Source organism: Pinus tabuliformis, chromosome 8 (genome assembly GCF_031772625.1).
Source record: "Pinus tabuliformis cultivar Carrire ecotype Pingquan chromosome 8, CPIR1, whole genome shotgun sequence".
In the NCBI taxonomy this organism is placed as follows: Eukaryota; Viridiplantae; Streptophyta; class Pinopsida; order Pinales; family Pinaceae; genus Pinus; species Pinus tabuliformis.
Window position 1 is genome coordinate 519,159,583 of NC_142294.1, and position 26,377 is coordinate 519,185,959.

The 26,377-nt window shown below is 35.1% G+C and overlaps 1 pseudogene; it reads right to left on the reverse strand.

Moving 5' to 3' along the window:
- Window positions 1-283: 283 nt before the first annotated feature.
- LOC149236426 (polygalacturonase QRT2-like) lies at window positions 284-24,884 on the reverse strand (annotated as a pseudogene).
- Window positions 24,885-26,377: the final 1,493 nt, after the last annotated feature.

Sequence of the window (26,377 nt, forward strand, 5' to 3'; positions counted from 1 at the left end):
TTAAGATGACAAAGAACCTCCTGGAGGTTGTAGTGGTAGCAAGATGAATCAACCATCAAAGTATATATAAGTATATAATACAATATCTTAGTCTAATATAATAGAAAGTAAGTAGACGCAAAGAACCAAATTGAACTCACATTATTCAAGAAAACAATATAGATGAATCTTCCTAATTTTAGCAATAATAATATAAATGAATCCTGATAACTTTGGCCATAACAATATAAATGAATTTGGCCATGTTTTATTGTGAAGCTTTTGAACAAATAGAAGGACCGCACTAGTCTTTAAGGCAGTTGGGTGGCAAAGTAGTCCCAAAAGCCACTCCCAATGCATTGGTAGATATTGAATTTGCTTTGTTTGCAGTCATTGAACTTATGGGAACATTTTCCAAATTAATTCCTGTGCACAGAACTGTTTCGCTGCACGAAAAATTCACAGCCACATTCGTTGATGACGTTCCATGGATGTTTTTAAAAGTGACATCCTTTATTTATACTGCAAATGACTACACGCAACATCATCAGAAACATTATTGCTGATTTCGAAATTCAAAACCAATATGTCCAAAAGATATTGCGATAACCGATATGTATGAAAATTATTGTGTTATATACTATTTTTCATTTCTATGCATTTAACATGGTGAAAAATTATATCAGAGACATGATTACTGATTCCAAACTTCAAAACCAATATCCAAAATTCGTTTATAATTGGAGTAGTTGTAATTAATGATGCTAAAAATAATTAATTACCTATTTCGAGCGAATAGATACTAAAGGGAAACAAATTGTACTTTTGTGCTTATTATATGCACATACACCAGTATTTCAGAATTGACGACATATATGGGAACTATATACCCACAGACTTCAAACTGATATTTCAAGAACAGCTGGAACAAAATGCAATCTTAAAAGAGACAAAAGTACTATGATGCCCAATAAATTAAGATGTGTGTTGTATATGTTTTTCCCTCGGGTATGTTATGAAAACAACATGGAATTGTGCACTAAAGTTAGTTGATCACCTGAATTTTGCATGGCGAAGATGAATCACAATAATATTGATCAATGATAATCGGATTCTTGACATTATCAACAACTATGTCCTCAAATGTGATATTCCGTGCATAGCCAGAACCACCCTATATATTTAGAAAAATCATGAATTATGTTATAATCATGGTAGATAATGAATATTAATATCAATTACAAATTGTAATGGATTGTTGTTGCATAGTGAAAATTTCAAGAGAAAATTTGAAAATCAATAGAAATAGTTAAAAGAGTCATACACATGCTAAACCAACCTGCCAAGTCTTGATTCTAACTCCGTTGGATGTTCCACGAAAAGTGATGTTTTGGACAAGAATGTCATCAATTTTGGCTGCTTCTCCATTTTCTCGCAGGCTTCCAATACTGCAAAAAATAAGAAGTACAATTAAAATTGCATTCTTAATGTCTCATCTAACTGTATTGTATTTTCTGCATGATAAGGGCAAAAATACATATCTCACCTGATGCCATGGCTTGGGCCACAATTTATATTTTTGACATTAATTGTAGATGAGCCTGACGAAATGGAAATGCAATCATCCCCTGGTATACAATATTTACAATCATAATTGCATGTTTGTCAATTTGAAGTTTAGATAGGTAAAATTAAGGTTTGTAGTTATAGCAATGTTAAGATAGCTCTAAGCTAGATGGATATATACTAAATTATTGTTAAGCTATTGGATCTATGATAAATGGGTTTATGTGAATGAACAAATTAACGCAAAGCAGTGAAATTAATAGTTTCCAACCTGTCTCGATGACACAGTTGTCGATTTGGGCATTCTGAACTCTTTGTATATGAATACCATCAGTGTTTGGGCTATCCTCGGGAGCTTGTATCTGTAACTCGCTTAGTTGGATCTCTGAAGAGTCCACCACTGTGAGATGCATCTGTTGGCTATTGACAAATTGCAGATTTATAATCAAAACATTCGAACATCCACTGATAGACATTGCCTGTAAGACCAACGCATAATCCAAAACCATTGCATGAGAACAGCCGCCTCCAATTAAAATTTACAGAAAAAATAAATAAAAAATAAACTATTTATAACATCGTGTCTCTCTTCAAGAAAATAAACAAGGTGATTAGGTTGGAAACAAACCGTCGGAGCCGCATCGAGGCAACCCTGCACACATGAACATTTTTTAAATTGAAGCAGATGGTTTATACTTGTTGTATTGATGTTTAATGTTAAATGTTAAGAGTTGGAGAGATGAGTGTGGATGGTGCTAGTGGGCGGAGTCGTACGTGGATATTCAATGGAGGAGAGATGATGGAATATTAGAGAATGCGACACAATGGTGACAAAAAGACCAGGTGAAATAGAAATGCTTACGTATTGTTCATGCACTTTGCAGGATTTCGACCACCAAGCCTGGCCTTGACCATCAATGACACCACAACCTTCTATGGTCAACCTAGATATACCAGAAAATCGGAGCCACATACCACGTTCATTGCTATTCCATGCAGATTGTTGATTGGGTGCAACTATTGTTCATGTAATCTACAAGTAATCTATGTCAGCATACTTGCCTCTATTGTCATCACAGGTAGACAACCCGACATCTAACTTTGTTACGTCTACTAAAATATGAGACTTGCAAGGACTAGGAAATGTCACAGGCGTAACTAGAAATTTCTTTCCCGACAGTACTTGGAACACTGCATCGGAAGGTGTCGTGCATGCTGCTTGCCATGCTTCTTGGAATGCCTAAAATAACCAGAAAATAACAATAAACACAGAGTTAATAACCACAAAAGAAAAAATAATCATAACAATAATTAAAAATTTAATTAGTCACATTTTCTTGTTTGGGAAAGAAAACATATTCTCATCCATAAGATTTAATTGGTTGTAAAGATCTTAATTAATTAGATTGCAAAGTATATATAATCTATTTTCCCAAATTTCAGTAAGAGTGAAAGGTATATGAAGAAACACGCATATTTTCTAAATTGGTTGTAAAAAATTTAATTAGATTACAAAGTAATATAATATATCAACAAGAAGTATGTTTTCTGGACGGTTAGAAGAAAGAAAAACCTATTCCCACTATAAAAATACTACCGTGAGTCGAAGGGCAAGGGCAAGGTATGCTCAGCGCATCAAACTTTGCACGAGTATCAAAAGAATATTGAACATATATAATAATTGATTAAAAGGTAGTCACCGTCCGATCATCGTTTAGGCCGCTGCCAAGTGCGCCGTAGTCCATGACATTGAAGATCGGTGAAGCGCTGAAATCACTTTTGCTCAGCAGCACCTTTCTATGAGTAGCCCAACTTGAATCCACCATTAACAGGGCCATAAAAGAAACAGCTGAAGCGAATGTAGTCTGCAGATAATTTCTTTGCTGAAGCGAATGTAGTCTGAAGATCGGTGAAGCGAAATCATATTGTTTGCTACCAACATGACCAATGATTTAAAATCCATTGCGAAAATTTTGAAGCCGAACTTTTGTTGCAGCCTACAGGTGATCGAAACTTGTTTCATGGCAGGGAGAAGAGCGGTTATTTATAGTGCTAAAAGCCATCTAAAACGTGTTCCTATTTCTCCTCTTCTTTCTACCTCAGGGACTCGATTTGGTCCGCTTTATTTTTTTCTGACCGCAGTCGAAATTGACTTAACTGTCAGTGGGCATTGTGCCCATCGAAGTTGCCTTAACTGTCAGTGGGCATTGTGCCCATCGAAGTTGCAAACCAACAACCGTGCAACCATGGGTATTCATTTTTAATGTCACTATTCGAAATTTTACATGAAATTAAATCAAAATACCAAAATGCTCCATTTTACGCGTTTTCGCAATCCGGAAATCAGTCTAGTCGTCTCAGTGTGTCGCTGTCCATCTTCTTCTTATATTTGCCGCTTTAACAATAACAGTAACAGCTGTTGTCAAAGAACTGCGCCTAAGTATTTTCTTTCGGTTTGTTGAGAAAAATTGAGAGAGAAAGAGAATGTGCATTCATTTGCCACAAATTCTAGGAAATATAAAATCAGAAATCATAGTTATCAAATTTGAATATGAATTTGAATTCGATTCTGTATGGAAAAAATTAGACTATTTAAGATACAATACCCAAAAGAAATTTAGGAAATATACATTTTCCAAAATTAAATTATTTTTAAAATTAAAAAAAACACTTATATTTACAATATATTTAAAAAAAATCACTTAGTCAAATTCTAAATTTTAATTTAAGGCTTAAAAATGATAACATTATTAACTAATAACTAAAACAACCTAAATGTCTCTTTGTAGATTTTTCAAAGAGTTGTTTAGAGTGTAGATAGAAGCACACCCAAACTTTAATTCATGGTTTCGATTTCTTTACTATGGGAAAGAAAAGAAGTATGAAATTCAAATAGGAAAAAATGGAGATTATATATTTTATAAATATTTATAAATAAAAATTTATTATTCTTTGTTATAATTAATTATTATTTTTAACGAGTATAAACTTACTATTTTCTATAATATTTTAATATAAAATTTATTATTTTTTACAACTGTAATTTTTTTAACATGCAATTTATTGTTTACTATACTTTTTTAATATAGAAATTTCTATTTTTAATTTTTAAATATTTAATATTTCATTAATAAAAATCCTTACCAAATTAGATCGTAACTCTAATTTTTTTAATATTAAATATTATGTTTTTAATGTTTTGAGTAATGTAGAAATTTCTATTTAAGTATTAAATTTTTTATTAACAAATTTTAGATGGTAACTACATTTTCTTTTAATTCTAAATTTATACTTTTAATGTTTTGAATAATATAAAAATTTCTATTTAAATATTAAATTTTATATTAATTTTTTTTTATACGCAAACTTTTCTTTTCGTTTCAATTTTGTACAAATCTCGAAATTTCTCCGGTGGAAAAAAGTATTAAAAAAGTTAGTGTTTGGAAAATATAATTAGGTGGGTAGATCTGTTTAATTAGGTGGGCATAGATAGTTAGGTTGACCTATATTGAAAAAAAAATTTCCTTCGAAATAATTATTACGCCCATGATAACTATTTCACGCATTCCACTAAATTCCTCCATCCACTCAACTCATACATTTTTCTACACAATTTTTCTATGCCTGCGTCAACTCATACATTTTACTACACAATTTGCATTTCAAACTTTTCTTTTCCTCTCAAGTTGGTACAATTTTTTCAAGTTTGTCGAAATTTCTCCGGTAGAAAAAAATATTACAAAAATTACTGTTTTGAAAATATAATTAGGTGCGTAGATCTGTTTAATTAGGTGGACATACCGTTAGGTTCACCGATGCGCTTATATAGAAATAAAATTTGCTGGTCAATTAAGCGGATGATAACTATTTAATTATCAGGCAACATTTTAGACTTTTTTTAATACTAATTATAAAATAATTAATATTAATTATAAAATAAAAGGTTTAGATTAGTCTAAAAAGTTATTGTTTCTTTTCTGCCCAATCATATATATGCATGTATTATGTAAACATGAGTTATGTTTTCTTGAACATGTGAATTCTAGATTATTATTTCCATCAACTTATTTTTGTGTAAGCTCTTTAACTTCTTTTTGTACATTGTAATATATTTGTTAATTCAAAGTTAATATAATTGCAATGGGTAGTAAGGTCAATGATAATGTTTACAAACTCATTCAATAACTTATTGAAAAAATATATAGAGACATTGTTTGGTTTTAAAGTATACAAAAGTGAATTTTATTTTCATTTTAATTTCAACCAGAACTTACACTTTCAATTAATAAACTTCATTGGTTTTTTTATTTCTCTTTATTTCAACTAAGCTAGCCTCAACAACATTGGATGGAAGAACAATCACCAATGGAATGCTATAGCAAGATTGACTTGTATTCCTTTATATATTTTTAATATTTTCATAATAAGCCCCCTCCCTATCCATTCACTTTTTCTACCCTAAGATAAGATAATATTGCAGCACTTGTGTTTATACCATTATATATGGTGTAGCTAGAAATATAATATTCAGTACATTTTTTCATGCACAAATTATTTTGTAAGTTATTAATATTTCCAATTTGATATTATGATACTTCAGTTTGTATCACTATATATGGTTTATTTTAAAATTAGTTTTACTGTTGTGCAGATTTTTTATGCATAAATGGTTTAGCTAGTTATTAATATTTTTCTATTTTTCTCTTTCCATCTACTTTATCCAAAAAAATAAAGACACATTCAATGTACATGGAAACCCACATTGAGCCCTCACGAAAGAACTAATTTTAAACTAAGATTTTAAGAATGGTTAAAACAAAATGGACATGCTAAAATTATTCTTAACGAGGACCATACTATTGTGATTGTTGTTTAATTAATTAAGATGTCTACTATATATGTATTTCATTCAACCACATTGAAAAAATACGGAAATGCCTACTTGTAAAACAAAATTGTCTGCTTTTTCAATGACCATCTTTGTACGAGCCTTTCACAAGTGGGTATGATCACAGAATGCATGAGATATTTTGCACTTCATAGATTAACATGACTAAAATTATTTTTCCTCCCTCACTTTCAGGGAGGGAGTTTGATAGGAATTTTTCCATTATCTGCGGTTTAGAATTTTTTAATGGCTGTCTTTCTTGATGTATTTCAAACTATGTAAAATGTATTTTTGACAGTTTAGCTTTTTGTAGAAAACATCATTAATACCCTATTAAGGAAATCCAAGGAATTTCAAACTATGTAAGATGTATTTTTGACAGTTTAGCTTTTTCGTAGAAAACATCATTAATACCCTATTAAGGAAATCCAAGGAATTGTAAACATATATAGCTGCAGAGAAACTAGGGTGTGTTACTAGCATTAGCAAAGGGAGTAGACATGTCATAGTGCTCACCCATCTCGTGAGTCACAAGGTTTTTTTCAAAGATTTTCCTTGCCTCAATTCATAATCAGATTCGCATTAGAAATACTTCGAATTTGGATCCATTCAAAGAGGATGATCATTAAGGACTATAACTGTTATTGATTAGGGCCATGTAGGCTAATCCATATTTTTTAATCATCTCCATTAATTTCACTGAACACAACACAACTATAAATGGTTGGTGATGTAAAGAATTTGACATCGAATTTGCATTTTTTCAATTGCTAACCATGCTCAAAACAAAGTTCTGAAACCAACAAAGCTAGAAATGAGCCAAACTGTTCCAAATAAAAAATGGAGAGGAAAGGAGTCAAAGCCACACTGACTATTCTTCTAAATAAATCATTTAATCATTAAAATAAATTGAAAAAATCTTGCATCTCAAAGACCAAATTTCATTTCAAATATCAAATATTTTAAGATAGGAAATGTGAATGTACTCACATTATTTAGTGGCGTAGCCATTTGTAAGTGTCATATATGTTTATGTTTTATATATATCTATATATATATATATATATATATATATATATATATATATATATATAATATTAGAATATCAAATTTAAATTACGTAATATACTATGATTTTTTCATATTATTGAATTTATTTGTACATTAAGAATCACATTTTAAACCATCAAAAATTAAAATCTCATTCCAAATGTAATTTCTATCTTAAAAGGCCAAAGATATCAAATTGGACAACCCATTATGTTCCATCTTCTCACTCCAATTTCCCAGCCATTATTCTTCAACCTAATTGATGTGTACTCTATTATAATTATAATATTTTCATGGAATTGATGCTTGGATAGAGTTCCTATTCACAACATGGTCTCCTCAAAATTAAATAAACATCCTAAACTTGTTTAGTTAAATATTTATTTCTTCCTCGAAAGAAAATATATTATCAAACATGCGAAGATGCTCTTCTCTTACATTAATAAAATGGTATTCGAAGAAAATAACTACATGTGAATCAAACTACAGATGGGTCACCACATACTTGTAGACTGTCGTGAACTAATTAAATTAGGTGATTCAATGAATGTTGACATAAATTAGAGTGGATTATGGCTGAGGATTTAAAGGAAATGCTTGACATAGAACAAATATTTGGTTCAATCAACATAAAAGAAGAATTAATTTTCATAGGAAATGAATCTCTTGATGTTTACAATAATAAATTCCTATAACTCGATGAACTCCTGAGACTTCAACCCACAAGTGAACCCTTGGTTCTGTACTTTGTGTCGCAAATCCATGCAATTTTACTTCTCTCAAAACACTTATTGAACTCTTGTTTCTATAGTCTGTAATATAGAATTGAAAATATATAAGATACAACACCACTACATTGGAAGCAAATTAGAAGGTCGTCAAAAATCAGATCAAACTGAAAGGTTGTAGTGAATTGAAGTAACAATCTCTTTTGTGCTTTAGAAAACTTCACTTTGCAAAATTTAGTGTATTGTTGCATACAGAACCCTTTCTAGGTACCTATAAGCTCTCTACAAAACATTTTATCATTTTACACATGTTGCATTCATACAAAACAAACTAGATACACTTTGAGCCACCACATTTTAACTAGTGTAGGAAATTTTAGTTAAGAATTAATGAAAACATAGTAACAGGTTTTAATAGTCCATTCGAATTAGTACATAGAACATTAGAGTAATTTCGATGGCCCGGGAGACAAGAAAAAATGTTACATTTACATGAATAAGAGTAGGAATAACATGAACAAGATACGTATGCCACTAAATGAATGCCAGTGTAGCCACACTTCCTATCTTAAAGTAATTTGATCTTTGAAATGCAAATACTTTTCTATTTATTTTAATGATTAAATGATTCCTTTTAAAAACATTTAGAGTGTGGCTTTGTTTCCTTTTCCCTTTCTTTGGTATTTAAAATGGTTTGGTTAATCTTTTAGCCCTTTTTCCATCAGCTAGAAAGGCAGTTCCCTCCTTGTTTCCTTTTCTCTTTGCACTCTATTATGATAGGTATATTTTGCATGCGTTTCTCACCCTTCCTAATAGAGATCTTATTCTTTCCTCCTATAGTAGGGTCCATAATTACTATTCATAATTATTGTAACTAGGCTCTTATCAAATCCCTTATATTTTAACAATGCTTAGTTCTGTGTCTTTAGCCCTCTAGGTTCTATATTTAGATGTTAAGCCATGGTTGTTTCTTTCCATGAAACCTGTTCATAATTATTGTTCCTAGGCTCCTGCAAAATCCCTTATATTTTAACAATGCTTGGTTATGTATTTTTAGCCCTGTAGTTTCTATATTTAGATCTTAATTAATGCTTGTTTCTTTCTATGAAACCTCTTCCCACAACGTTCCTGGGCCTCTCTTTGTAGGTTATAGGTTGACATTAGGTAGGTTTAAGATAGCTCTGGTTCACTTCAAAGTTCCACAGCCCCCTCCAAGGCCAACCAATAAGTAAGAGACAGATATTTAATTCTAAATATATATATATATATGTATATATGTATATATGTATATATGTATGTATATATGTATGTATGTATGTATGTATGTATGTATGTATATATGTATATGTATATGTATATGTATATGTATATGTATATGTATATGTATATGTATATGTATATGTATATATATATATATATATATATATATATATATATATATATATATATATATATATATATATATATATATAGATAGATAGATAGTGAATGCGCACGCCTATATGATGGATTTTGAATCTTTCTAATTCTGGGGGTTCGACTGCTAGGGTTTTGAACAAGGACTGATAGGAGCGGGCTAGTAACAATGGAGGGGCTCGAAGGGGGGAGATCCACTCCCTCCTACAGTAAGGTGGTATGAAACAGAAGCAAGGAGGCAAGTCTGAACAAATTCTAGAAACCAACGGAGGTAGATACAAAGAAGACAAGCACTCAAAAGCGAGAAAGCAACAAATCCCTTGAACAAGAAGGGATCCACGAGGAAGTCAGGAGAGTAATGAAATCACGAGACAACAGCCAGATAACTGAGAACATATCTACGATGGGACCCTATAAGCCCAGGACAAAAATAAAACCCTGGGTGGTCTTAAATAATCCTGCACTAAAGGTGCACAGAGATCACATGGCAACCTACGCAGTCATATGTAAGTTTATGGGTATATGGCCCATGGAAAAGGTTTTGTACACTTGGATAAGAAACAACTGGAAACCAATGGGAGAAATAAATCTACATCTTGGGTCCAAGGGTTTTTTCATAGTGGTATTCACTATCCTAGATGACAAAGACAGAGTATTTGAAGGAGGACCCTACTTCTATGCTATCGTAGGCCTTTACATGTGACCTTGGGTTATGAACTTTATCCCAGAGTCAGAAACGTTCACATCGGTCCCAATATGGATTAGACTATACTCCTTACCTTTAGATTATTGGCTGCTTTAATCCTTAAAAGTTATAGGAAATAAATTAGGGCATTTTATAAAGATATCAGAGGTTACTATGTGAGGTAAATATACCTCCTTCGCCCGCATATGTGTAGAAATGAACTTATCGTGAGCACTCTCGAATGAAGTCACCTTAGAAGTATATGAAGAGGAATGGGTACAGGCGGTTGACTATGAACATATCCCATTCAGATGTCGTAGATTCCATGAACATGGGCACCTCTTCAGAGATTTCCCACTCAACAAAAGGGAGGACAATCTGTAAACCAACACATGAAAATACCTTGAAGGTTTCACCAAAGTGGGAGGCAGAGGGAAAGGAGGGGGGAAACTTACAAAAAGAAACCTAGCAAGAACAATCTACCGAGTCATAACAATTTCGAGATTTTAGAGGAAGAAGGGGGGGGGGGGGGATGGAACGGACAAGGAACCAGAGGACAATCATGCAGAGAAGGTAAAAGAGGATAGCATGGAAATCATACATGAAAACAATGAACAAAAGGAGGACCTACCAAGAACTATGGAACTTGGAAGGGACCATGAGATGACCCCAAGTGAAGGTGGTACGGAGGACCACGACCTATAGGAGATTACCGAGAGGGAGAATCTTGATCTAGAAAAGTTTCTATAGAAGGGAACCAACAAAGGGATTGACTCTCTACCACAAGAGGAGTTTGACAGAGTACAATAACTATTTCTCTGAAGGTCTCAAAAAAAGGTTGTAGGAGTCAAAAGGAACCATGATAGCCAGGAGAATAGAGGGGTTAAAAAAATGGAGGTAACATTAGGACAGTCCACCATAAACGCAGGCAAGAAAAGAGGAAGGAAGAGATAGAATGAATTGCTGACAGAGTGTGGGAAGCTCTTAATTAATTCAAGCAAGATGAAAGATCTTACCAGTTGCTCTTTTACAAACCCATCATTATGAAGCTAACAAACTAGGACATTAGGGGCCTAGGGAGTAGTAGGAAACAAAGAAACGTCAGTAACAGAATAAAAGAAGAAAATCCAGATATGGTGTTTATACAGGAAAGAAAATGCTCAATAGACAAAATTAGAGAAATACATAGCAAATGGCTAATCAGATATGAGTACCTAGAAGTCAAAGAAAATAATACAGTGGGAGGAATTCTCACTCTTTGGAATCCTCAGAAATTTGGAATCCTGGATACTGAGGCATCCAGTAACCACCTTTCAATGGTTATTCAACCTTTGGGGGATAAGGAATGTTACATGATCACAAATGTCTATGGTCCTCAAAAACTTGAAGACAAACTCATGCTCCTCACCTCACTAGAGGAGCTGAGAGAGAGAGACACCCAATAATGCCCTGGATTCTGGGAGGGGACTTCAACATGATCAGATCTCTCACAGAGGAAAAGGAGGGACTAGAAATCTTGGAAGAGACTCAATTGCCTTATAGAACTTCCTAAACAACATGAGACTCGTGGACATGGAAATAATAAATGGTGCCTTCACATGGAACAATAAGAGAGGAGGAGATTCTCAAGTTGCTTTGAAACTAGATAGATTCATAATCTCGGAGGAACTCCTTCTCATTGGACATAGCTTGACTGCTTTTATCCTCCCTTTAGGAGGCTCATACCACTGGCCTATTCAGCTAGAGGCTTCTTTTATTGGCACTCCAAGGATCAGACCATTCAGGTTTGAAAATTTCTGGCTCACTCACCCTGACTTCATCACTAATATTGGAAAATGGTGGGTGGAATACATGGCCACTCAAGGCACAAAAATGTTCCTCCTGCAATAGAGACTCAAACACATCAAGCTAAGGCTTAAAGAATGGAACAAAAATGAGTTTGGAAATATTTTTAAAGCCAAAAGAGAAGTGGAAAAAATATTACAAGAAACTAAACAAATTCTCATCACATAAGGCTTCACAAAGAAAAGGAGAATGCAAGCTAACTCTCTTAAGTAAGAATGGGACAAAAGATGCCAGCAGGAGGAAATCTTATGGAGACAGAAATCAAGTGTGTAATGGATTAAAGAAGGGGAAATAAATACCAGGTTCTTTCACAAGTCTACCATGGAACATAGGGCACCTAATCAGATCACAAAACTCATAGATCCTCAAGGGAAAGAGCTAAATACTCACAAAGAAATGGAATCTGTTCTAGTACAACATTTTAAAAGCATAGCAGAGGAGACTATCATAGACAGATCTCAATTTATTAAGAGCTTCACTAAGCATATTCCAAAACTGGTAACCAGAGAAGATAATTATAATCTTAACAGGCCAGTGATGGAAGAAGAGGTCAATGAAGTAATCAAAGAGATGCACATTGGGAAACCTTTAGGCCCGGATGGTTTCAATGTAGACTTCTTCAAAACATGCTGGGAAATAGTCAAATATGATATTCTTGATGTGGTGGAGGACTCGAGAAAATCAAGAACAGTTCTAAGGGTGCTTAATGCATCCTTCATAGCCTTAATCTCTAAACAAGAAAAAGCCATGACACCAGAAAAATTTCGACCCATAGCTTTATGCAATGTGGTATATAAAATAATTTCTAAATTAATTGCTAATAGACTCAAACCCCTTCTTCCAACGCTCATGTCAAAGGAGCAGACTGGATATGTGGAAGGTAGATAAATTCTCAATAACATCATTTAAGCTCACGAAGTGGTTCATTCTCTCAAGACTAATAAGCAAGTGAGTATGATAATACAGCTTGACATAGCAAAAGCTTATGATAAGCTAAGTTGGTCATACATCAGGGATGTTCTAAAAGCATATGGCTTCGACCACAACTGGATAATATGGGTCACGGTCGTGGTTACCACATCTAGTTGTTCAATCCTTTTTAATGGCTCTCCATCTAGAACCTTTAGGCCTTCAATAGGTCTCAGGCAAGGAGATTCACTCTCCCCCTTCCTCTTCAATTTTCATGATGGAAGGATTAGGAAAAGCGATCACTTCAGCAAAGGCGGAAGGAAGAATGTAGGGACTCAAACTCACTCATAATGGGGACACACTGACTCATCAACAATTTGTGGATGATACCATGTTGCAGGGCACACCTACATTCAAGGAAGCCAGAGCTTTCAAAAAAGTCCTGCATGATTTCACTTTGGTCGCTGGCACAGAGGTAAGCCTGACAAAATCAAAAGTTTTATTTTTCAATACTTACATTTCTATTCAGAGAAATCTCTCCGGAATTCTTGGCTTTCAAAGAGATCATCTTCCCTCCAAATATCTGGGAATGCCTCTCACTGACAAACCTCTGAGCAAGGAAGTATCAAAGCCAATAACTAATAAACTGAAGGACAAAGTCAGTATGTGGACAAGCAGATCTTTGAATTTAGTAGGCAGGCTAGTCCTTACAAAGGCTGTCCTACAAACCATTCCAATTTTCATGTTTTTAGCTCTTCCTGTCACAATAGGAGTTTCACAACAAATCAGGAGCATCCAAAGAGATTTTCTTTGGGTAAAGCAGAAGAGAAAAAGAAACACGCTCTGGTAGCTTGGGACAAGCTTTGAAAACACAAATCCCATGGTGGTTTGGGTCTCCATGGCTCGGACACTCTAAGCAAAGTTTTAGGGGCAAAACTTTGGTGGAGATGGCTAAAGGAAATAAGAAACCCCTGGGCTAAGCTCTAGAAACAAAAATATGCAAAGGAATGGCAAGAAAGGGACCACATTCGAATGACAAGACACATTAGGGGTTCCCATATTTGGAACAATGCTTGGGAGAGGAGAACCCTATTTCAGAAACATAGTTTCTGGGAGATGAGAAGTGGGAATCTACCCTGGTTTTGGGAGGATAACTGGTAGCAGGAACCTAACCTATGTAGAGAAGTACTGGACATTATCAAAGATGATACCCTCAATAAAGGACTGAAAAGGGTGAGTGACTTTTGGGATAAGACAAGGGACAATGATAAATGGAGAAGATGGAAGGTACCAGTGTACAGTGAAGAGTCCCCTTTGAATGCCCAAGCTAAAGTTCTTGAAGCGATCCTGGAAAAGAGGAAAATTTTGATCTCAACCTCAAATGACCAACTAAGATGGGGGACTAACAGTGAGGGAAACTTCAGCCTTAGAGAAGCCAAAACAATAGCCATTGGACTTAACTATCCAAGCCCTGATAAAATATGGAAGGACCTATGGCACAACCCACACTGGACGAAGGTCAAACTATTCATGAAGTTAAATCAAAATTTAAAAAACATGCCTAGAACACCAAAAGGCTCCATTTTATGCGTTTTCACAATCATGAAATCAGTCTAGTCGTCTCAGTGTGTCGCTTTCTGTACTTAAAAATAACAGTTGTTATCAATGAACTGTTTGTACTTATCCATTTTGTGGTCAATATGAGAGCCAAGTATTTTCTTTCTATTTGTTTGTAGAGAAAATTTGAGAGAGAGAGAGAAAGAGAATGTGGGTCCATTTACCATAAATCGTAGGTGTGGCAGAAATATAAGTTTTTCTTCATCCACGTAGAGCTGCAGGATGACCTAGAGATAATAAAACTGCCGACTCTAATTACAAACATCCCATTTTCTTCGACATTTATTTTGAAAATTTTCATTGCTACAACCGACTATGCCCCAAATCCTCTTGTTATTGGTCTATAAATGTGTCAAACCTGATCTACTCTGAATTGAATGCTCAAACTGAGCATTCAATTCCGCAGTCGACCCGTGCTATAAACGTGTAAAGCCTAAATCAACTAGTCTGAATGAATGCAATTTTTGTGTTTTACAACTCTTCCTAACCAAGCGCTCAATTTTGCAGGGGACCATATAGAATCTAACCTCCTCCTTTACAAGTGTTAAACCCATCTTCTAAAATTCCTCCATCCACGCATGACTGCGTCAACTCATACATTTTTCTACACAAACTTTTCTTTTCCTTTCAATTTTGTACAAATGTAGCGGCTTTCTTGAAATTTTTTCGGTGGAAAAAAAGTATTAAAAAAAGTAGTGTTTGGAAAATATAATTAGGTGGGTAGATCTATTTAATTAGGTGGGCATAGATAGTTAGGTTGACCGATGTTTTTATATTGAAAAAAAAAATCCTTCTAAATAATTATTACACCCATGATAACTATTTAATTATTATATTTTTAATACTAATTATAAAATAATTAATATTAATTATAAAATAAAAGGTTAAGATTTATCTAAAAAGTTATTATTTCTTTTTTTCCCAAGTATATATGCATGTGTCATGTGAACATGAGTTATGTTTTTTAAACATGTGAATTCTAAACTATTATTCTCGTTAACTTATTCTTGTGTAGAAGCTCCCTAACTTCCTCTTCTATTGTAATATATTTGTTAATTCAAGATCAATACAATTGCAATGGATAGCAAGGTTAGTGATAATGTTTACAAATTCATTCAAGAAGTTATCTAACAAACATATGGAAACATTGTTTGGTTTTTAAAGTATACAAAAGTGAATTGTATTTTCATTTTAATTTCAACCAGAAGAACTTACACTTTGAATTAATAAACTTCATTAGCTTTTTTATTTCTCTTTATTTGAACTATGTTGAGCCTCAACAACACTGGATGGAAGAACAATCACCAATGGAATGCTATTATTCCTTTACACATTTGTAATATTTCCATAATAAACCCGCTTGCTATCTATTCACTTTTTCTACCCTAAGAAAAGATAATATTGTGGAACTTATGTTTATACCATTATATATGGTTTAGTTGGAAAGATAGTTTGAATATTACATACATTTTTTCATGCACAAATTATTTGGTAAGTTATTAATATTTTCAGTTTGATATTATGATACTTCAGTTTGTGCCATTATGTATGGTTTATTTTAAAAATTAGTTCTACTATTGAGTAGATTTTTTATGCATAAATGATTTACCTAGTTATTAATATTTTTAGATTTTTCTCTTTTCATTTACTCTATCCAAAAAAAATAATCAATGTACATGGGGACCCACATTGCGAGCCCTCACAAAAGAACTAACATTAAACTCATATTTGAAGAATATGAATGGTTAGAACAAAAAGAATACACTCAAATTATTCTTAGGAGCCCTCACAAAAGAACTAACTTTAAACTCATATTTGAAGAATGGTTAGAAAGAAAAGAATACACTCAAATTATTCTTAAAAGGGACCAGAGTAGTGTGATCCCAGTTTAATTAATTAAGATGTATAGTATATATGTATTTCATTTAACCACATTGAGAAAATACATAAATACCTACTTGTAAAAAAAATAGTATGCATTTTCAATCACCATGTTTGTACGAGACTTTCACAAGTGGGCATGATCAGAGAATGCATGACATATTTTGTACTTCATAGATTAACATGACTAAAATTACTTTTCCTCCCTCGCTTTGAGGGACCGAATTTGACAGGCATTTTGCCAGTATTTGAGGTTCAGAATTTTTTAATGCTCGTCTCTCTTGATGTGTTTGAAACTATGTAAAACGTGACAGGCATTTTCCCAGTATTTGAGGTTTATAATTTTTTAATGCTCGTCTCTCTTGATGTGTTTGAAACTATGTAAAATGTATTTTTTATATTTTAGCTTTTGTAGAAAACATCATTAATACCCCACTAAGGAAATCCAAGGAACTAGAAATAGATATTCTTTCATAGAAACTACGGCATGTTACAAGCATTAGCAAAGGGAGTAGACATGTCATAGTGCTCACCCATCTCATGAGTCACAAGGAATTTTTCAAATATTTTCCTTGCCTCAAATTTATTGGCCAAGCAGTTAACTAAACAAGAAATGTATAAATGAAACTGAATGCAAAGACATAATAAAAAAAAACACAACATTTTATGTGGTGAAAGCTTGACAGGGTGTCAAGGAAACATCGACGGGGCAAGGGATTGGATTATTTATTCAATCAACAATTATTTTCCACAATTACAATAGTTTGGGCATTCATCAGTTATATAAGAGCCTCCTTCGTTACATAACTGCTGCTTCGGCATAAAATTAACTTGGCAGTAACTAATACAATTTACACATATTTACTTAATTAGTTGTCAAATTCCAACAAACTCCACCTTGACAACAATTTTCCTAATCCCTTGCCCATGCCCATTCATCATCTCTTCTGCAAGCCAAGAGAGGCTAAACACCATTGCAGCTTCTCCATTGTAACTGGCTTCATGAATATGTGTGCATAATTCTCCCGTGTATGGACGTTCTTGAGAGCTATTTCTCTGCCATCGATCACATGTCTCAGAAAATGATACCTTACATCAATGTGCTTGGTATTTCCGCGATAAGCTATATTTGTATCCAAGTGAATAGCACTCTGACTGTCACATAGTACATTCACTTTCTCCTGCGTCCTTCCAATCTCATAAAGTAGACCCTTTAACCATATTGCTTCTTTACTGTCATCTGAAGCAGTTATATATTCTGCTTCGGTAGTGGACAACGCAAATGTTTCTTGAAACTTTGACATCCAACTAATTGCTCCACCCGCAAGAGTAAAGACATAACCTGTAGTAGATCTCCTTTTGCCCAAATCACCTACATAATCAACATCCACATATCCGCAGACTGTTCCTCCACTGCCATTAAAGATGATGCAATGATCACTTGTGCCTCTTAAATATCAAAGCACCCATTTCACTACTCGCCAATGTTGTTCACCTGGATTTGCCATGAACCTACTAACGACTCCAACTGCATGTGAAATTTCAGGTCTTGCAGATACCATCGCATACATTAAGTTTCCTACAACATTCGCATATGGTACATGAGACATATACTGCTTTTCTTCATCAGTTCTAGGACTCAAAACCGAAGAAAGATTAAAATGGGAAGCTAATGGAACATTAATAGATTTCACATTGTTCATACTGAACCTTTCAAGTACTCTTTCCACATACATTTGCTGTGATAACCAAATCTTACCATTTTTCCTGTCTCTGTGTATCTCCATGCCCAAGATATATTTTTCTGCTCCAAGATCCTTCATATCAAACGTCCTAGAGAGCTGAGCCTTTAACCTGTTGATCTCTTCCATGATTTTGCTTGAAATAAGAATATCCTCAACATACAAAACTAAGATAATGAATGTGCCGCTGAAACTCTTGAAGTATACACAATGATCATACTCACTTCTAATAAAGTTCTGGCTCACCATGAAGGAGTCAAACTTCTTGTACCATTGCCCGGGAGACTGCCTCAGGCCATACAATGATTTCCTAATCTCGCAAACTAATCTTTTGTTGTGACCTTGTACAAAACCTTTTGGCTATTCCATATATATCTCTTCATCCAAATCACCATGTAGAAAATTTGTTTTAACATCTAACTGTTCTAACTCAAGTTTAAGTAATGCAGTTGGTGCCAACACAATACGAATAGAAACAAGTTTTACAACTGGTGAAACAATCTCATGAAAGTCAATACCTTCAACCTGAGAATACCCTTTTGCTACCAATCTCGCCTTATACCTTTTGATACTTCCATCAACTTTCCATTTCAATTTGAAGACCCATTTGCATCCAAAAACACTTCTCCATTTGGGAAGTTCTACAAGATTCCAGGTATTGTTCTTGGCTAAGGAATCCATTTCTTCTTCCATAGCCATTTTCCATTTTTCGTTATCTGTATCATCTACTACTACTTGACAACAACAAGGTTCCCCATCTTTAGTAATTAAATCAAAAGATGAAGCAAAATCTTCATACCTTTTGGAAGCTTTTGTTGGCCTTGTAGACCTTCTTAGAGTGACTAGTTGCTGAACTGGTTCAGAAACTTGAACAACTTCCTTTGTGTCTTCAACACCTTTTCTTCTAAAAGTCTCTCCTTCTTTTCGACTTTCAAAAAAATATCTAGCCTCCATCTGAATTTGTTGATTTGGCGATACCTGTTCCTGTTCAATTCTTTCAACATTTTATTTTAAAAGAGAAGATTCATCAAATGTTACATCTCTACTGATGACTATCTTTTGTGACGTAGGATCCCATAACCTGTATCCTTTCACTGCATAGTCATACCTAACAAAGACATAAAATTTCGATTTTGGATCTAATTTTGAACGTTGATTTTTTGGAATAAGAGCATAGGCATCACAACCAAATATCCTTAAATGTTAATAATCACAAGACTGACCTGACCAAACTTCTTCAGGAATTTTACAATTAATTGCTACTAAAGGTGATCTGTTAACTAAATAACAAGCAACAATGTAAACTTTGAAACGGGAACTAATACTGTTACCCGTTTTGTAGAGATAGCAAAAAAGTGACCTGATTTTGAAAAGGGGTGATGCAGAACACACATGTTTTTTTTAGAGCATAGTTTTTGGCACTTTAATTTTTTTTATGTACATCACGTTTTAGAATGGTAGCGATTTTCATGCTGATTTTAAAAAGTGAGCATTCTGCATCACACTCCTTTTTTAAAAGCCCTGTTTTGTGGCTTTAAATTTTTTAATGTATAAAATGTAAATAGTTATTTAGTAAATTTGATAATTTTTGAAGTGGTCATTTTCTTCACATTTTCTTGTTTTTATTTTAATTTTAATTTTTTTTTCGTGAGGTTTTTATTGTTTTGCATTTTTAAATTAGAAGGTCAATATTTAGACTTGTCGATATTCTACATATTTATACATCCTTAATTAATTTTTCAATCCACATGAAATAATTGTTTCTAAAAAACAATATTTTTTAACAATGCACATAAAAATAACCATTTTTAACATAAATATAACTAAAAAACTACACGTTTTGATAATTTTTTACTAGAATTGACATGTCAAAATCACAATTTTTATACGATAATTTTAACTAAAAATGGTTAAATAATAGCTTTTTCTATGGATTTCATTGTAAAAAAATAATAAAAATCATTTTTTTTTTCAAAAGATAATGATTAACTTAAAAATCAATGCAAAAATCACATATTACCAATATTGAACGTATAACAACCCTAATTGAGTGTTTATTCTTCTCATAAAATGTCAAAGTCAAAACATTGTAAAGCTTGATTTACAAGCATAACTTAAATTTAATCAACAATGTCACGTAATCCAAACTCTTCGTCCTCTAGAGTTTCATCATTGTCTTCTTCCACAATATTTTCTTTTTCATTTTGCTCATTTTCCTCTTCTAATCGGTCTTTGATGTCTGCGAAACTCCCAATGTATGTCTTTCCAAACATTCCATGTAATGGTGGTTGGGGTTCCTTTGCCTTTTTTGCCACACGTGATTCACTAAAGTCCCCTTTCTTCAACCCAATTTCTTGCATTGCATCTGGAAGAAATTGAAGAGCATTAATTTTTTGCTGAATGAAATTGCACTGTACTAGATCTTTTTCAATTGCAATGCAATTTCTTCCTTTTTGAAGGCAACATGCTAGTGTTGTACCTAATTATCAAGCACAAAAGAAATAATGAACTAAATTAGTACAATGACATATTAATTAAAAAAATAACATATTGAAATTCAATTCCATATAATTAAACTTACATGAGCCAGAAAATAAATCCAAAACCAAATCTCCTTCACTTGAACAAATGTCTATAAGATAGTTAATCAATAATTGTGGTTTTTGATAAATATTAACTATCTCTCCTTTTGCTTCTTTGTCTTCATACGTTAGTTTTCTCGCAACAGCATCATAAGTCAGTATTTGGCTATGACTCTTTCTTTCTACCCGATTAAAAATCATAGACATATGGCTATCATCTTTTGCCCAACTATCAATATGAATGAACTCACAATCATTTATAAATTGTTGATCTTCATTGTGAAGAAGATTTGACTTTTCCCTGTAACATGAAATAGTAAAAGTTCAATTAACTTGTACATAAATAATTTTTTCAACATTAATCAAATATACATTTTAAACGTCTTACCATGTAAGCTATATCCTTGAATTTGTTTTCCCCTTGAAGCTTGACAATATCATTGCCAATTGTGTGTCTGAATGAACTGTCACATATCTCCATAATGGTGATGACGTGACTTCTACAAATCCCGCAACCACTTTACTAAAAGCTTGATAAGTATAAGGGTCACTATCATAGTCAATGTTTGGAATATTGAAACCATGGGGAATATCTGCAATGACTAGGGGATAATCCCTTTTAGGTATGAGTTTAGCAATGTCTTCACAATCGCCTTGTATTACTTGATATTGAATAGTGTCTAGCCCATTCCAAATGAAATGATTAAGAGTTGGATCAAGTTGAATATCCTTAATACATTGCTTCCTCAGTCTTTCGATCTTTATTTTTTCAATAAAGGTTTTGAAACTATCTGGCACTCCATTATCATCCTTCCTCATCTTTTATAAAATAAACAAATATATGTGTAAGTTATAAATTAAAAATAGTACACAGGTGAATAAAAATGAATGTATAAATCAAGATACCTTTTTAAATGCAAGATAAAAAGCTTTTAATGTTGATGTAGAACTTGAATCTGGATAGTTGTGTATGACAACATCCCAACTATCTTCATTCAACAATCTAACCATTTGTTCTTGAATTTTCATGAAAACTTTGTGACTGCATAGATAAAGTAACAAAAAGTTAATATAATGATATGTATAACAAATACTACCAAGAACAACATGTTTTATTTTAAATATAATTATAATCTAGAAATATATAAAAATATTTCAACAAACTTACTTTTGAAATTCTTCAGACATTTCCTCCAATGATAATTCCCCTGACCTCACATGAGATAATATTGTTTTGACAATTTTTTCATCTTTCACTCCTTGCATCGCCCTCCAATGTGTGATAGTCATATCGTCTGGAAGATGCTTCATTTCAGGAGCTAATTTACTGTTGCCACATATGAATGGCTTAGACTTTTTGACCTTATTGTTTTTAATGGCAATGTCTTCCCACATGCTAAAAATCTCATCAATCAACCTCCAAACATCTCCAGTTCTAAATGCCAATTGGAAAATGTTATCAACACCTCTGAATAAATCACTATGTTTGCTACCTTTTCCACCTTTTGAATTGGTTTTCTCTTCAATTTGATATCCTATTTCCATACAACATTCCTTTCGGAAATTTGCAGTAAGTTTTGTCCTATGTCCACCACATTTTTCTTCAAATTCACTATGAATAAATCTAACCCTTTGGATGAAAGTCATAGACATCCTGTATTCATTATCTGAATTATGATCCCATACCACTAACTCTGCTTCTGTATCAGATAAACCAGCGTAAATGATACATTTCATTGTTTCAAAATGTGGGTTATTAGGATATTCCTTCATCAATTGTCTTTGAGCTTCTATAGAATGGTTCCCCCCAAGCACATAATAATTGTATTCAAAACATTTTGACTTATCAAATGCTTCTTTGTCGGGAACTTGAAGTGGATCAACAAGAAGCACATAAATAACTACATGAGCATATGGATTGTACCTCATCAATGTCTTCAAGTTGTGAACGTGCAGATGATGTGGCTTTCTAGCTTGATATTGACATTGTCCTTCACTTGCTTTATAGGTTTGCCTGACATTAAACTGAAATGTGCGACCACCATCAATTAAGTTTCTCTTTGTCAAATTCTCTCGAATGACATTTTGATTTGTTTTGATAATGCTATCTTCTAAATTAGCTCCTGGTGTAATGATTTCTCTGCTTTTTTTTTAAGTTTCACTAGGTTCTTGACTGCTGGTAATGACGGCCTCAAAATCATCAACTTTACTTTTCTTGGTCATAACATTCCCAACAGAGTTATTCTTGGGCATTGTTACTTTTGGATTTTTATGGCTCTTCTCAGTTCCAATGTCATCTTCAGTAATGACAACATATGTTTCATTGTCAATTTCAACTTCATCGTTCTCAAAGTAACTTGTTTACTCTTGCTAGATTTATCCACCAGAGACCCTTTTTTTCTGATTCTTTGGATGTAGTTTTGTAGCATTATCAATTACTTCATTTTGCCTATTTTCCATATCTTCTTCTGACACTGAGTAAAAACTGCTGACAACTTTCATGATATCATTCTCAATGAAATGAATGCCTCCCAACCTAATTGAACAACTTTCTACGAAATTCTGCGAAACAAAATATCATATGTCAATAAAAGACAAAGTTAAAAAATATAGCGAGACACTTTCAAAAACGCAAAATACAAATATAAATAACAATACTTACGATGTTTTGTGTCATCTCATTTACGATTTGACTACACAACTTTGTAGATACCTCTCTTGTGCCATACAATGAATATGATAGTTGGTATTTAACCCTTTCATGTGACTTAGGAGCTTTTGTAAGTACGTAAACAACTTCAGTGTCCGGTACCAAACACATATCTACGACTCTTCTCATCACTTCAAAAATTCCATTATCATTCGGTATATCGATATATAGATATATATTCACATTTGTGCTTTCTCTTTCTTTCACATACCACATTCTTGATGGAAATTTCACCTCTTTCGAATTCTTCCAGTCTGAAATCATCTTCTTATCACCTGAGGCACTTGAAAGATTTGTAGTCATGAGCTCAGGTGGAGTTCGTTCACCAATGTTTCTTTTAGATGCACCTTTATGAGTCTTTGGTCCAGAAAGATTCACTGAAATTCTCTTTGATGCCATTTTCCTGAAAAATAGAAACACATAAATAAGTAAATAATAAAAACATATTAACTTAAATTAACAACGAAAATATATCATAAATTTTAATCAACAATCACCCCACCTACCGCCCCTCATATTCCAAAAGGACATGCATTAACATTCCAGTGTAAAAAGAGTAAATCACGAATAAAACATTTTGCTCGAGCGACCTCACCCAACCCCCCCCACACGGCATGGGTGCCCTCACCCACTCACCCGCCCAAGCATCCCAAGCCCCCCACCCCGGCGGCCCGGGCGCCCTCACCCGCCCCACCGCCCGGGCACCTCGTCCCAACCCCCACAACCCTCCTCGGCCTGGGCACCCTCACCTGCCCGCCCCAACCCTCCCTACGCCCCCCCACAACCCCCACCCGCCCGCCCGACCGGCCAGCCCGGGCACCCTCACCTGCCACACCCCGCCCGATGTCCTTACCCACTCGCCCGCCCGACGCCCTCACCCGCCCCCACCCGCCCGGCGCCCTCACCCGCCCCCACCCGCCCGGCGCCCTCACCCACCCACCCGCCTCACTCGAACCTCCCTCCGCCCAATGCCCTCCCTACCTCTCCCCCAACACGCCCGACCCCCGCCCCCTTACCCGCCCACCCTCCACACCCTCACTCTCCCACCCCAACCCTCCTGACGCCCTCAACCCTCCGGGTGCCCTCGCCTGCCCGCCCGCCCCACCCCTCACCCGCCTGCCCCACCCATCACCCACCCGCCCCAACCCTCCCGACGCTCTCACCCCTCCGGGTGCCCTCGCCCGCCAGCCTCACCCTAACCGCCCTCCGCCCGGGCGCCCTCCCTCGGCCCCACGAGAGGGGCTCGTGCAAGGGCCACCCGGGCCGCCGGCGCCCCCACTCGGCATGCGCAGGGCGATTCCGGGAATCGCCCTGCCTGCCGCGCGCGGGCGCAGGCGGCCCGGGTGGAACCTGCATCAGGGCACCCTGGTGCAGGCACAACCCGGGCCGCCCGCGCCCCCGCCCGGTAGGCAGGGCAATTCCGGGAATTGCCCTACCTTCCTGGCGGGGGCGCGGGTGGCCCGAATGGTGCCTGCACGAGGGAGGGCACCCTCCCTCGTGCAGGTGCAACCCAAGCCACCCGCGCCCCCGTCCTGCAGGCAAGGCGATTCCGGGAATCGCCCTGCCTGCCGAGCGGGGGCGCGGGCGGCCCGGGTGGCGCCTGCACGAGGGCGCCCTCCCTTGTGCAGGCGCCACCCGGGCCACCCGCACCCCCGCCCGATAGGTAGGGCGATTCCCAGAATCTCATGAAAGTCAATACCTTCAACCTTAGAATACCCTTTTGCTACCAGTCTTGCCTTATACCTTTCGATACTCCCATCAACTTTCTGTTTGAAGGCCCATTTGCATCCGACAACACTTCTCCATTCGGGAAGTTCTAAAAGATTCCAGGTATTGTTCTTGGCTAAGGAATCCATTTCTTCTTCCATAACCATTTTCCATTTCTCGTTATCCGTATGATCTACTACTTCTTGATAACAACAAGGTTCCCCATCTTCAGTAATTAAATCAAAACATGAAGCAGAATCTTCATACCTTTTGGAAGTTTTTCTTTCCCTTGTAGACCTTCTTAGAGTGACTGTTTGCTGAACTGGTTCAGAAACTTGAACAACTCCCTTTGTGTCTTCAACACCTTTTCCTCTAAAAGTCTCTCCTTCTTTTCGACTTTCAAAAAAAGGTCTAGCCTCCATCTGAATTTGTTGATTTGGCAATACCTGTTCCTCTTCAATTCTTTCAACATTTGATTTCAAAAGAGAAGATTCATCAAATGTTACATCTCTACTAGTGACTATCTTTCGCGACGTAGGATCCCATAACCTGTATCCTTTCACCGGATAGTCATACCCAACAAAGACATAAAATTTCGATTTTGGATCTAATTTTGAATGTTGATTTTTAGGAATAAGAGCATAGGCATGGCGACCAAATATCCTTAAATGTTAATAATCACAAGACTGACCTGCCAAACTTCTTCAGGAATTTTACAATTAATTGCTACTGAAGGTGATCTGTTAACTAAACAACAAGCAATGGATACTGCTTCTGTCCACAACTCCTTTTGCAGGTTAGCATTGTTGATCATGCTTCTGGCTCTTTCCATAAGAGTCTGATTCATACGTTCAACACACCATTTTTCCGAGGAGTATAAACATCAGTTTTGTGTTTAACAATTCCTTCATCCTTACAATATTGTTCGTATTCTAGAGAAGTAAATTCACCACCATTTTCAGTTCTTAAAATTTAATTGATTTGCGTGTTCTTTTTTCTACCATTGCTTTAAATTATTTAAAGACATTGAATACATCAGCTTTCTTTTTCAGCATAAAGACCCAAAATTTAC